Below are 14,861 nucleotides of genomic sequence, written 5' to 3'. Positions count from 1 at the left end.
CTGTCTCTAACTAACTTCTGATGATTAGCCTGTTCTCTGGAACGTCTTATGAAGAAGAAAAAAAAAATTTGTTTGAATAATTAACAAAATAAATATAATGCCTCATGCAATCAAAGAATCTTTGAATGCTCTGTGGGTTTGGGCACATTTAAGTCTTTACTTGTTTATTCAATGTATTTTGTTGTGTGTACACATACAGGCCTCTATTTACTTCCAAATATGAATATTTCTGCTGTTGATAGGAAGGTTTTTATTTTTCTTCTGTTGATCACCTTATTGAGAGCAGAAATAAGAGTAAAACCTGGGGGAGAGTGAGTGGGCTGAGATCATGTTCACTTGCTTTATGAAACTAGAGTTATATGACAATTAAAAGTTGCAGAACATTGTCAAATGTGTAGTGTGTTTATCTGTGTGTTGTAAAGCACGTTGTGCAAGAACCAGTCAGGAACAGTGTTATTACAGATGCCCTCACAGTTATGTTGATACGTCCTGGAGAATTTTAGTTGATGCTCTTGTTTTCTGCACAAATGGAAAAAAACAGATATAAACGTTTGCCTTTAAATTTGTATCTGGCTGTGAGTCTGGTGCTAGATAAAAATTAGAAGCTCTGAAGTTTTCTACTTTGGGGTGTGTAAATAGATCCTTTTAATTTTGTGAGAATTTGACACAGAATTAAAGTGTCCCATGAGATGTTAAAGAATAGCCCAGAACTAATTTTCTTTTCTCCAAAGTAGGTGGCTTCTTGTTTGGTGACCTTGACTGAGATTCAGCACATATGCATGTATAACAGGGCTATGGTCTTGTGGGCATGTCTTGGTGCAATATTCATCAAGGGGACACCTATCAGCGTCTGTCTCCACCTGCTCTCAGCTGGGATCTGACTGTGGATCCCATCCGGTGGGATTGCAGGCTTCCCTGCACCCAGATATGGTGCCAGTCTAGTTCTCTGATGGAGCTTGCATGTGGCACTCACCCTCAGATGGAGCTGACGTGTTCGTCATCCTGTAGCCTCCCACAGCTGCCGGCTGTGAGAGGAGGAAGGCAAACAAGAAGATTTTTTTTTTTTCTCATGGAAGTCATATCATTATTAAAGTTCATGTGCCATACATCAAAGTTCAAGCAGATTTGGGGGATGAGAGATTGTTGGCAATGTGTTCTGCCAACAATATTTGGCAGAACAAATATTCTGCCAAAACTGTAGCCAAGATTGCCAAGATGTAGCACCAGATTTCGCTTTGTTGGTGACCTTTCTTGGTGTAGCATTTCCTTCCATACTGGCTCCGTGATGGCTTCTTTTACCAAGTTTCAGAGAGTTTGTGATGGCCCTTCCTTGTGGGGCACTCCAGAGAGCACAGGCTGATAAATATAAAAGCATAGGCTCTTCCATTTATTGGGGGTTTTAGTTGCACAGAAAAGCTTAAAGATAAAGTAATGTGTATCCCTTGAGGGGGAACCAGGACCCTGCCCCAAGGCTGCCCTGTCGTCTCTTGGCTGCTCCTTGTCTGTACATTCCGTTCTTTTGTGATTAGCAACTGTTTGAACCTGCCCTTTGGAACTCAGGGAAGGCCAGGAATCCAGATTAAAGGAATGGAGGTGCTACATATACCCTGATCCTTATCAGAAACCCCACCCTTGAACCATTGCTATAAAACTCCTCACCAATTTCTCCCAGATTGGGACACACAGGTTTTCAAGGCACGAGCTTGCTGTGTCCCCCTTTGCCTCACAAAGCAATAAAACTGTTATTTTCTACTTTCATCCCCCAAAACAACAAAAACAAGTAGGCTCTGAGTCACTGTTTGAATCTAGGCTCAAAAATAAAACAACATTTACAAAGACTAATCAATATTTAGCATAGCTTTGGAAACATAGGTGCCAATAGGAGATATATCTTATATAGCCTTTGAATCTTGATAAAAGGTCCTGAAAATCCATGTGGAGGATGTGCCTTTGGCTAGGAATTCATCATAACGTGGGCATGTATTGCTCATGTACTAGAGAGCTGGGAACTGAAGGTATTTTTAAAAACTGACCCTTGCCATTGCTAATCCACAGTCAATGGTGGATACAAACATGTCAATAAGCAAATATAATATAATACAGAGCAATGCATGTAAAATATGGCAGCTCCTACTTGATTAGGAGAGTATGGTAGGTAGGACAGAAAAGAAGGCTTTCCCGAGGTGGAATGCCTGAGCAGAGCATGGTTGAGCAGGAAAAAAAGTGGAGGAGGATGCTTGGGAAGAAGATTCAGATTGATGAAATAGCATGAGCAATCCAGGGAATTTGGGAGGGGTATAGTGCCAAGAGGTTAGGCTCTTTATTTGTCAACAGATGTAACAGAGTAACTCCAAGGCAGGACTTTCATGATTGTTTCTCTCGTGATTTTTCTCATGGGCAGAAGAAAGGAACAAAATCTAGATAGGGAACAATATACCATTTCCTAATATAAACAGGTGGCATATATGATCTGTTCAAGGAAAGGGAGTGAAAGTAATTGCTAATGTGGTTCTTTCTTTGCACATTTTCTTTTGGATCATTGACTGTACCAGATGCTTTGCTTGATCCTTTAAATCATGTTTTATTATATTACAATAAAAACTTATGCTATAGGCATGAAAACTTATAAAACTACAGTTCACTGCATCAAATTCTCTCCGCAGTTAGGCATTGGAAGTTACATAATTTATATTGAGTTGTGGGACTATTAAATTAATGATTATTTTAAAGTTTTAGTGTTCCTTGAAAGTTAATGCAGCTACTATAGTTTCCTAAGTAAAATCAATCTTATCAGTCAATACAAGTAAAATCTTAAATTGTCAATACTTCACATATTTTAATAAACACCAAATATTAATTATAAATGTTAAATTTCTTCATTCTTATATCCTGTACAAAACAGTAACTCTAGAGTTGTGGCACTGAGATTTTAAATCTGATTCTTTCACTGATTTGCTGATGTTCAATGATCATTCATCAATTCAATACACATTTACTGAGTTTTTACTTTGCAAGTGGGCACTCTTACAGGTCTCAGAAGACAAACTTCTAGTCTTCATGAAATCAGTTGTCTTCAGGCTAGAAACCAGCAATGACCTTGTAACTTCGGAGGAAAATATCTTACTAATGTGTGGAAATCAACACACTTCTAAAACTTCTGATTTCCACCCCTGCTGCCTCTTCAGCCACTGAAAAATTATTCCTGTAACAGTCTTCCACTGTCAGTTGGTAGCAGCCCTGTCTTCACAGTTATCCTTTCAACCAAGGACTTGGCTCCTCACTTGCCCTGTAGCCCACAACCAATCTGTCAGCACATCCTACTTCTTCTTCTGCACCCCCTTACATCCAGCCACCATGGCCTTGCTGCTGGGGATGCTGCAGTGGTTTCCCAGACTGGATTCCCTTGCTCTACATTTGTCCATCTGTCTTCCAGGCTTGTGGTCTTTTTAAAACTTAAATTGTATTATTCTGCTGACACTGTGTAACTCAGATTGTGACTTGAACCCTTGGTCTTTTAACTGAGATCTCACCTGGTCTCGGGACCTAATGAAGCTCAGGTTCTTGATGTCTCAGCTCAGAAAGATTTCAGTGAGAGAGTGAGAGACAAAATGACAGGTAAGAAGTGGATTTATTTAGCGAGAAACACACTCCACAGACAGAGCGTGGGCCATCTCAAAAGGTGAGGATGATCCCAGAGTATGGGGTTGTCAGTTTTTATAGGGGCAGTTAATTTCATTGGCTAATGAGTGGGAGAAGTATTCTGGATATTTTGGGAGAAGGGGTGGGGATTTCCAGGAATTGGCCCACACCCACTTTTTGGTCTTTGATGGTCAGCCTTGGAACTGTCATAGCCCCTGAGGGTATGTCACTTAGCTTCCTGAAGTGTTACGGTGAATGTATACTGAAGCTCAAGGTCTAGTAGAAGTTGACTTATCTACCATCTTGGATCTAGTTAGTTCTAATCATGTCATATCCTGGGGCTATGTTGTTCTTTCAAATGTGTCTGCCCCTTTCCTCCTGTTTTACCACTGTTCCTCTCTAGACCACTCAGTGGCCATCTATGTCATTGGAGTAAAAGGTAGATGCATCCCTTTGGCTCATGTGGCTGTACACACCCTGCCTTCCTCTCCTGGGCTGTTCCCTTGCTCCCTCTGCTTCACCTATGGTGGCCTTTCTACCCATTCTTAAACACAAGAGACCTTCCCCCCTCCGCACTGAACCTTCCTTCTTCTGGACTCTTCTCCCCTTCACATCTGCAAAGCTAAGCCTCCTGCCTTCTGTGGTCTCTATTCGGATGCCATCTCCTCCAGGAAGCTAGCAACAGGCTCTCTGTTTAAAATTGCAATCTCCCCACCCATCAGAGTGTGTCCCATGCCGTTTCCCTGCTCCAGATTTTTTCTGTTTAGTACCTCCTGCGGTACTGTATTCATAATGAATTTATTCATTACTGTGTTAAATGTCTGGCTCCTTCAGCTTGAAAGTGCCGTGGAGGCAGGGGTTTGGGTTGGTGTTTGTTTGTTCCCTGATTTTGTTTGTTCCTAGCTCCTAGAAGTAGGCCTGGCACAGAGCAGCTCTTTAGCAAAAGGCTCTCTGAATGAACAGACAAAGGAAAGTTCCCTGAAGAGGCTCCTATTCCCAGATCTGTAAGCAAGAAAGACTTCCTTTTTTGAGGGAATCATAGGGAATTTAAAACCTGAGGGAGAGATAAGTATTAGAAGAAGGAAGGGAACATGACTCCCCACAAATTCCTCAGTGCAAGGAAAATATAAATATTTCTGTAAGGCTGGCTGTTGAACAGAGGACTTTGGAGGGAATTCTGAGAAAGAATACTTTATAGACAACCTTGTTGACTTCTAAGGAATTATTTATCTTATTCTGAGGGCTTCCCAGGTGGTGCTAGTGGTAAAGAACCCATCTGCCTAATGCAGAAGATATAAAAGACTCAAGTTTGATAGCTGGGTCAGGAAGATCTTCTGCAGGAGGGCATGGCAACCCACTCCAATATTCTTGCCTGGAGAATCTCCATTGACCAGCCTGATGGGCTATGGTTTAATAGGGTCACAGAGAGTTGGACACAACTACAGCAACTTGACATGCATGAGAGCAGCCAGAAGGCCCTAGAGGAGGACGATGGCTGTAGGTTTGATACACAGAGATTATGGGCTGCCCTGGTGACAACAGATCTTGTGATGGGAAATAAATGGATTTGTTACGCTTGCCAGTTCTCTCCATTTCATTAGAAATAATAATTGCAAAAATCATAACCCTACATTTGTAATATATGAACATAAATTCAGCTGAGAGGTATTTGTGGATTGAAAACAAGATTCAGAAAGACACTCTGCATCCTTCTATCTTATTAGCCCCACAGCTCATCCTGGGATTTGCACAGAGTAGGCACATAATAGAGATTTGTAGAAATGAAGAGGAATGAAGTGAAAAATAAGTCAATATTTTGAATATATCAAGACAGGGGTAGAGCAAAAAATAGGTAATTATCATTGCTATAAGATGGGGTTTAAATTTTTGTCCTGAGCATCTGTGTGTTCTTTTACTCAGCTGTAGCAGAAAAGTAGTGTTATTTTGCTGGATGAAATATAAAATTCTATAGTAATGAGATCTAAACTATCATGACACCTGGGTTTAAATGGGACAGTTGCAGCGAGCATTTTACCTTTCTCAAAAAAAAATGTTGACAAAGAGACAGATGATTCAGATGATTTGACACTATCTTAAAACTAATTTGCATACATTTCTGTTTTGAGATAGATTTTTGGTGTTTTCACGGTCTTCAACGACTTGCAATATATAACCATCCATTGTACCTTGCCATGTGGACAGTTTGAACCCAGTTCGAATTGTGTCTGTTGTGACCTGCAGGTGTTAAAGAATTCAACCATAGCATAGGACTGACATTGTATGTCACCTTAAATAATGGCTTTCCTCCAAGAATCCCATTTTACTCAGAAAAAGACTTAAAACAGGAATTCAAACTTTCTTAATTATGAGGCCTGTTGGAAAATAGTATAATCACTTTGAGTTCAGTAATTAGCATCATGCATTAAATATGCTATGGTGGCTTCATGGAAGTGATTCTGCTCCTTGAATGTTTTAACTGACCAAACCCATGCTGGCATGTTGTCATTACCTACAATGAATATTAAAGTATTTTTGACATGCAACAAAAAGTTGCTTGACAAGATTTATCTCTTATGTTTTGTGGTTTAGGTTTAAAAAGTGTTTATATAACTGAAATAAACTCAAATTAATTGATATTGATAAAATCACATATTTTATAAAAAGTAATGGAAATGATATACCAAACTATGGAGATACATATTATACCAAGAAAAATAAAAATGCATTATCACTGTTTGAATTATAATGCATGATATCTAGGTTCATCTCATGTCCATATTTTTTCATCTGTAAAGGGAATAAATGTCCACGATTGCTGAGATTTCTCCCAAATTTAATACAATGAGTATGTGATGTGCAAATCTAGGCACTAAAACCCATATGCTAATGTTTGTAATTTTTGCCAAATTTATGACCCTCAGATAGTTTCTCCTTCTATTAAAGATTGTAGTAACTTGTAGCTGGTCACCTCTACTGAAATCAATTCTTAAATAACCCTGGAAAATATTGTTTTTATTGTTCAGGCTACAAAAATAAGGAAATTTCACCTGTTAGAAGATTCCTAAGAAGTAGGAGAGGTCAGGGGGAAGAATTTATACAATGAACAAAGTAAAATATTGGCCTCTAAGGAAAGTCTTTACCTGCCAACGGGTGAATCAAAACCAGACAGTGTGTTGATTTGAGAATGTTGTTTTCAATATATTCTTTTTACTTTCAAGAGTCTTTCTTCCCAGTGGTTTAAAAACTTATTTTTATTATTCAAAGAAAATAATAATAGAAAAGATGGTCATTTTGGTTTCTTGCCAATGGAGCTGCCTTTTTCACTCTTGGAACTGTGATACAGCTTGTGTGCTTATAAAGATGTTGAGTTTTTATTAGTTTTCTAATTAAGACTTAAGGATAAATTAAAACAAACAAACAAACAAAAAAACTTTGACTGTGTGGATCCCACAGACTGGAAAACTTTTAAAGAGATGGGAATACCAGACCCCCTTACCTGCTTCCTGAGAAACCTGTATGCAGGTCAAGAAGCAATATTTAGAACCGGACTTAGAACAATGCACTGGTTCAAAATTGGGAAAAGAGTGTGTCAAGGCTGTATATTGTCACTCTGATTATTTAACTTGTATGCAGAGTACATCATGTGAAATGCTGGGCTGGATGAAACACAAGCTAGAATCAAGATTGCTGGGAGAAACAGCAATAACCCGAGATATGCAGATGATACCACCCTTATGGCAGAAAGCAAAGAGAAACTAAAGAGCCTCTTGATGATAGTAAAAGAGGAGAGTTAAAAAAAAAACCTGGCTTAAAACTCAACAAAGAACTGAGGTCATGTCATCTGGTCTCATCATCTCATGGCAAATAGATGTGGAAACAATGGAAACAGTGAAGACTTTTTTCTTGGACAAAATCACTGCAGATGTGACTGAAGCCATGAAATTAAAAGATGCTTGCTCCTTGGAAGAAAAGCTATGACAAACCCAGACAAAGTACTAAAAACAGAGACATTAGACATTATACTGATGAAGGTCTGTCTAGTCAAAGCTATGGTTTTTCCAGTAGTCATGTATGGATGTAAGAGTTGGACCATAAAGAAGCCTGAGTGCTGAAGAATTGATGCTTTTGAACTGTGGTGTTGGAGAGAACTCTTGAGAGTCCCTTGGACTGCAAAGAGATCAAACCAGTCAATCCTAAAGGAAATCAGTCCCGAATACTAAAGGACTGATGCTGAAGCTGAAGCTCTAATACTCTGGCCACCTGATGCAAAGAGCTGACTCCTTGGAAAAGACCCTGATGCTGGGAAAGACTGAAGGCATAGGAGAAGAGGGTGACAGAGGATGAGATGATTGGATGACATCATTGACTCAGTGACATGAGTTTGAGCAAACTCTGGGAGATAGGGAAGGATAGGGAAGCCTGGCGTGCTGCAGTCCATGGGGTAGCAAAGAGTCAACCATGACTGAGCAACTAAACAGCAATTAAGACATTATTTTTAGAGCAGGTTTAGGTTTACAGCAAAATTGAGCAGAAAGTACAGAGATTTCCTATATGTCCCCTGTTCCTATAACTCACAGCCTCTTCCAATATCAATTTCCCTCACCAGAGTGATACATGTGTTGGAATTGAGGAGCCTATGTTGACACATGCCTTGTAATTACCCAAGGTCCATAGTGTCTGTTACCATTCACCCTTTTTTTCAGTTTTGTTTGTTTGTTTTGTTCAGGCTGTTCCCTACCACATTTCACGAGACTTAGTCTCAAAATGAGTTTTGGCTATCTCCAAATAAAATCTACCCTTAGAGATGAAAATTCTTCCATTGTTGGATTTTTCTTTTTTCTAAAGTATGTAATCTGTGCCAATCTCAAAGGAGTGAGCAAGTTTCATAAATGCTTTTTTCTGTGCCACGTTTTATATATGCTGTTATATGGAAGTGAATAAAATTAAAATCCAATATAAAAATAATCAAACAAAAGAAAAGCGCATTCACTCTTGGCCTTGTGCATTCTATAGGTTTGGATAAATAGATAATAGCATGCTTTCATTGTTATTGTTTCATACAGAGCATTTCCGTGTCTCTAAAAACCCTTTGCATTCCATTTATTTATCCCTCCTCCCACCACCAACACCTGGCCACCACTGACTGATCGTTTTACTATCTCCATAGTTACACCTTTTCTGGAATATCATACAGTTGGAATTATATAGTGTGTACCCTTTTTTGATTGGCTTCTTACACTTAGTTATTTACATTTAAAATTCCTGTGTCTTTTGGTGGCGTGATAGCTCACTTCTTTTTAACTCTGATAATATTCTTTTGTCTTCATGTACCTCACACTATTTTCATTTATTGAAGACTGTCTTGGTTGCTTCCAAGTTTTGGCGATTATAAATAAAGCTGCTATTTAACATGTGTGGTGTTTTTTGAGTGGGCTTCATTTCTCAACTCCTTTGGGTAAACACCAAGGAGTGCGGTGGCTCGATCACATAAAAGTATGTTTAGTTTTGTAAGAAATGATCTGTCTCCCAAAGTAGCTGTACTATTTTGCATTTCCACTGACAATGAGTGAGCGTTCCCGTTGTTCCAGTGATGTTGGGTCTTAATGAAGATTCTGTGATTTTTTTCAGTGAAGCTATAAAGGATATGTATTTAAAAGGCTTTAGAGGAAAGTAGAGATGACTTTATCACAGACAGCTCTTTCCCAGAGGGTAGACTTCAGTTGAATTCGAAATTAAGAAAAGTGAATAATTTTAAGTTTATAATGTATTTCATTTTTTTTTCTTTTATATGACTTTAGTTGATTTCAGGCCATTGCCAAGAAACTTAAAGAAAAGAGAGACTTTGTAAACTTTCTTATAAGCTTAATTAGTTTTCCTAGAGCTCATCATTTTTGACTATGTTGATAATTTTGTAATAAAGAAACTGAGAGTAATTATATTATGTGAATTTCTAGGGTGGTATCATTTAGTTTATAATAATTTTAACTAAATAATTGATGCTATTTTTAAAATGGCTGCATAAAATTTATTAGGCTATAAAACTTTTGACAGCCCAAAGTATGTTACACAAACACTATTTTTATAGAAAGTAATTGATGTTAAGGAAAATTTTAAATGGTTATTAGTTTGGGCAATGCTGACCAATCAAAGTAATTAGAATTGTTACTGCAGGATTTCTCAGGGCCTTTAATATGCCAACATGAAAATTACTTTTTGAACTTATTGGATCAGAGACTTATAGATCAGGATGGTGGTTTTCAAAACAGTGTAAAGACAAGCTAATTTTGTAACAAGATAAGTAAGTAAGTAAGTAAGTAAAGTCGCTCAGTCGTGTCTGACTCTTTGCGACCCCATGGACTGTAGCCTACAAGGCTCCTCTGTCCATGGGATTTTCCAGGTAAGAGTACTGGAGTGGGTTGCCATTAACAAGATAGTAATAAAAGAAAAAAAGAAGGCAAACATGCGGGTCAGTAACTTTGATTTTTAGTGTATTTTAAAACTCAAAATCCAACAGTCCCAGTGTGCCTGGACTCCAAACTTTCAGATCCAAAACTGGGACAGGCCAAGGTAAACAGGACGGCCTGTCACCTCAGTACCCCTGAAATGAAGAGATCGGGATTCAAATTCCACCTTTGCCATATATTTTTGTGACCCTGAGCAAAATATAACTTGATAACTTGTAATATTCTCCTATACCATTGGAATAAAAGTATTTGTTGCATAGAGTAATTTTTTTTTTTTCCCAAGGACTTTCTAGGAAACTACCCAGCTCATGTTTGGCACATAGAGAAGTAAATCAACACGAATTCTTCCTTTTTTCCTCACTTATCTTTCCAACTCCTCTATGACATAGAAGAGACATTGTTCTGCTTATCTCATTGATAAGAAACTTTGTACACAGACACTTTAGTTAACTTACTTAAGGCAACAGAATAGTAAATGCATTAATCAGAGCTTGAGGCAGCTATGATAGAGATCAGAAGATACTTTCTAAGCTATACTCAATTCAGTTTCAAGTGTCAAGGAAGATATGGAAATACCCATTCATAGGAAATTTTGTGACAGTTTCATAATACTAAAGCCTAGTACTTCCTTTTTGAATGATGTTTTGATTTTTTTCCCCCATTTTTAAAGCACCATGCAGATAACATATGTTTCAGAATGGGTGCTGTCATTATGACCCATAAAATTTTATATTACAGCCTAGTTACCCTCTGTATATTTGTTGCATTTTAAATGTATACAGAACTTCTCTTCATCTCATTTTGTTTTTTGACTATAAGAATAACATTTTCTGGTATCAGTGATTAGAGAAACGTGTTATTGAATAATATCTTATAACTATTGGGCAAAACAAACATGTTTAAAGTGCATACATCATTTTGCTTTTGAAAAATGAGTCTCAATAAAGATACACTTACAAATGAAATAAAAAGTGCATTTGGAAAATGGACCATAAAAATGTTTCCCCAGATTTCTTCTTCAAGTGTGGATAGAAGTGATTGTGGTAGAACACCACAGCATATAATGGCACCCCACTGAAATATAAATTTTCAAGTCAGCTGAGGAATTTCACTGAACATAAACATAAGGACAGAGATGATGCATTTGTTTTCAAGGAAAGAGATTGTTACATCGCCATCATGTTCCCTTCAAATTAATTTACATCTAGTTTAGTGAATGGTAGAATAAAATTGAAATATTTAACTATACAATCAAAAATGTGAACATATTTGTAGAGAAAAATAAATGAGCCACATATGCAGAACATAAACCAGAAGGAGCTCTAGATACAGAGGCTGTTGAATTTCTCTCAGCCCAGAATTGAGTCAATGATTGTGACTATTAATTTACAATGATAATAAGCTTGAGACTTGATTAAATTTGAACATTTGGAAAAGGTTGCAAGGATTTTTCTTCTTAGTGAGCTCATGCCCTGAATCATAATGGGAACATGCTGTGTGGACTAAAATGCTTTAGTTGATTCAGCCTTATCTTATTTTTTAATGTAGTTCACCAGCATTTACAGACTCTGAAACATTTAGTAGATGACTTTATAGATTTCTCGTAGTTGTATGAGCAGGGTGTCTCAAGGAAGAGTTTGCCTTTTAACTATGATTGTAATTCCTGATTACAAACTACAATACAGGCTTCTGTTTCTAATTCAATGACCTAAACTTCATCATAAGAATTAAACTAGCAATATACAGATGGCTGTATAAGAAAGCAAACTAATCAATGTTTTTCCTCTAGGAGAATAGAGACATGTAAGTGAGGCAGATAAAAGCTGTCATGATATTTCTATTTCTCCAAGAAGTCTTTTCTTAGATAGATAGGATTTAAAGCAATGCTTTTGATATAATACCGATTTTTTAAAAAAGCTACATGGATATTGTAGAGTACTTGGCAAGAAAATATCATCATTTATGTTTCCTCCCTCTTACTTTATTCTAATAATTTGTTTATTTTTCTTTCCTTTTTTGTTGAAGGGATGCAATTATTTTTATTCTAATTTTCTGTTGAAAAATATTTAGTTGTAATATTGTTTTTCACTTATTTTATAGCTTGTATTGTTTGTATTGCTACATAACCATTGTTAATAGAACTTTTTATTGTTTGCATAGTGAAAATGAAAGTTGCTCAGTCATGTCCAACTCTTTGTGACCCCATGGACTATACAGTCCACGGAATTCTCCAGATCAGAATATTGGAGTGGATAGCTATTCACTTCTCCAGGGGATCTTCCCAACCCAGGGATCGAACCCAGATCTCTTGCATTGCAGGTGGATTCTTTACCATCTGAGTTACCAGGGAAGCTATGTTCACATAATGCTTCCACATAGCAGAAAGTATAGTTTTTATACATTCTTTTATTCTCATAAGCTTAGATTCCTTATAATTTTTTCACATTATGAATGATGCTGAAATTAATATCTTTGTATGAAAATTCTCTGTATTTGAGAATTTTTTTTAGGAGAGGCTCCCAGAAATTACATTTGCAATCCAGGAATATAGATGGCCTACATGGAAGGGCTTTCCTGATAGCTCAGTTGGTAAAAGAATCCACCTCCAGTACACGAGACACCTGTTCGATTTCTGGGTTGGGAAGAACCCCTGGAGAAGGGATAGGCTACCCACTCCAGTATACTTGGGTTTCCCTGGTGGCTCACTGGTAAAGAATATGCCTACAATTCAGGCAACCTGGTATCCCTGGATTGGGAAGATCCCCTGGAAAAGGGAAAGGCTACTCACTCCAGTATTCTGGCCTGGAGAATTCCATGGACTGTGTGGTCCATGGGGTAGCCAAGAGTTGGACATGACTGATATTCACTTTCACTTTCACATGGATATGTAACATAGTGTATTTTGCTAATTTCTTGCTTGTATAGTTTGAAGGAAGAGGTTGCAGATTTTGGGGAAAAATAGAGATGGGTTTGATTTAGATCCATCTAGTAGAGGTATTTCAAAGAAGGCAATGGCACCCCACTCCAGTACTCTTGCCTGGAAAATCCCATGGACGGAGGAGCCTGGTAGGCTACAGTCCATGGGGTCGCAAAGAGTCGGACACGACTGAGCGACTTCACTTTCACTTTTCACTTTCATGCATTGGAGAAGGAAATGGCAACCCACTCCAGTGCTCTTGCCTGGAGAATCCCAGGGACGGCGGAGCCTGGTGGGCTGCTGTCTATGGGGTCACACAGAGTCGGCCACAACTGAAGTGACTTAGCAGCAGCAGCAGTAGAGGTATTTCCAGGAAACTAAAGTGCAGCCACCCAAGAGATAATGTAGATTTGTGAAGAAGGGCTCATGTATCCCTGCAGTGACATTGCTTAAGAAAATTTAGCAATAAATGTGTATATCTTAACACAGTTAACAGCATCAGTCACAGTCCTGTGGTCTCAAAATCATTTTCTTTTTCTTCTTTCCTCCTATCAACTTTCCCATCAAATTTGATTCATTCATGTGATAAAATGAAACTGATTCAGCTAAACTATTCATGAAAAAATTAAGTAATAACTCCACACTCCTTTTTTAACACTAAAGATGTGATATATTAAACAATTTCTAGATTCAGGGAGCGGGTAATTTATACCACATAAGTTACTTTCTCATTTGCCTTATTGTAATGTCTCTCATATTAAAAAATAAGCAAGAAAAATATTTGTCAACCATTGGATCAATTTATAACACTAAATGGTTTATTAGATTCTACACATGGACATCACCAGATGGTCAGTACCGAAATCACTGATTATATTCTTTGTAGCCAAAGATGGAGAAGCTCTGTACAGTCAGCAAAAACAAGACTGGGAGCTGACTGTGCTTAGATCATGAACTCCTTATTGCCAGATTGACTTAAATTGAAGAAAGTAGGGAAAACCACTAGACCATTCAGGTATGACCTAAATCAAATCCCTTATGATCATACAATGGAGTGACAAATAGATTCAAGAGATTAGATCTGATAGACAGAGTGCCTGAAGAACTATAGACGGAGGTTCATGACATTGTACAGGAAGCAGTGATCAAGACCATCCCCAAGAAAAAGAAATGGAAAAAGGCAAAATGGTTGTCTGAGGAGGCCTTTACACATAGCTGAGAAAAGAAGAGATGCTAAAGGCAAAGGAAAAAGGAAAGATATATCCATTTGAATGCAGCATTCCAAAGAATAGTAAGGAGAGATAAAGAAACCGTCCTCATTGATCAATGCAAAGAAACAGGGGAAAACACTAGAATGGGAAAGACTAGAATCACTTCAAAAAATTAGAGATACGAAGAGAATATTTCATGCAAAGATGGGCTCAATAAAGGACAGAAATGGTATGAACCTAACAGAAGCAGAAGACATTAAGAAGAGGTAAGCAGGAATACACAGAAGAACTATACAAAAAAGATCTTCATGACCCAGATAAGCATGATGGTGTGATCACTCACCATCCTGGAATGTGAAGTCAACTGAGTCTGAGGAAGCATTACTATGAACAAAGTTAGTGAAGGTAATGGAATTACAGTTGACCTATTTCAAATCTTAAAAGGTGATGCTGTAAAAGTGCTGCACTCAATATATCAGCAAATTTGGAAAACTCAGCAGTGGCCACAGGATTCAAAAAGGTCATTTTTCATCCCAATTTCAAAGAAAGGCAATGTCAAGAATGTTCAAACTACCTCACAATTACACTCAGCTCACACACTAGGCAAAGTAAATGCTTAAAATTCTTCAA

The 14,861-nt window shown here is 37.7% G+C and overlaps 1 protein-coding gene across 4 annotated transcripts in view; it reads left to right on the top strand.

Annotated features, from left to right (window-relative positions):
• Window positions 1-14,861, top strand: part of GRIA2 (glutamate ionotropic receptor AMPA type subunit 2) — a 180,855-nt gene that overhangs the window by 115,205 nt on the left and 50,789 nt on the right. The window lies entirely within an intron of this gene.

This window comes from Cervus canadensis, chromosome 1 (genome assembly GCF_019320065.1).
Source record: "Cervus canadensis isolate Bull #8, Minnesota chromosome 1, ASM1932006v1, whole genome shotgun sequence".
Classification (NCBI taxonomy): Eukaryota; Metazoa; Chordata; class Mammalia; order Artiodactyla; family Cervidae; genus Cervus; species Cervus canadensis.
Note: the sequence above shows the minus strand (reverse complement) of the source record. Positions and strands in the feature narration are given on the sequence as shown.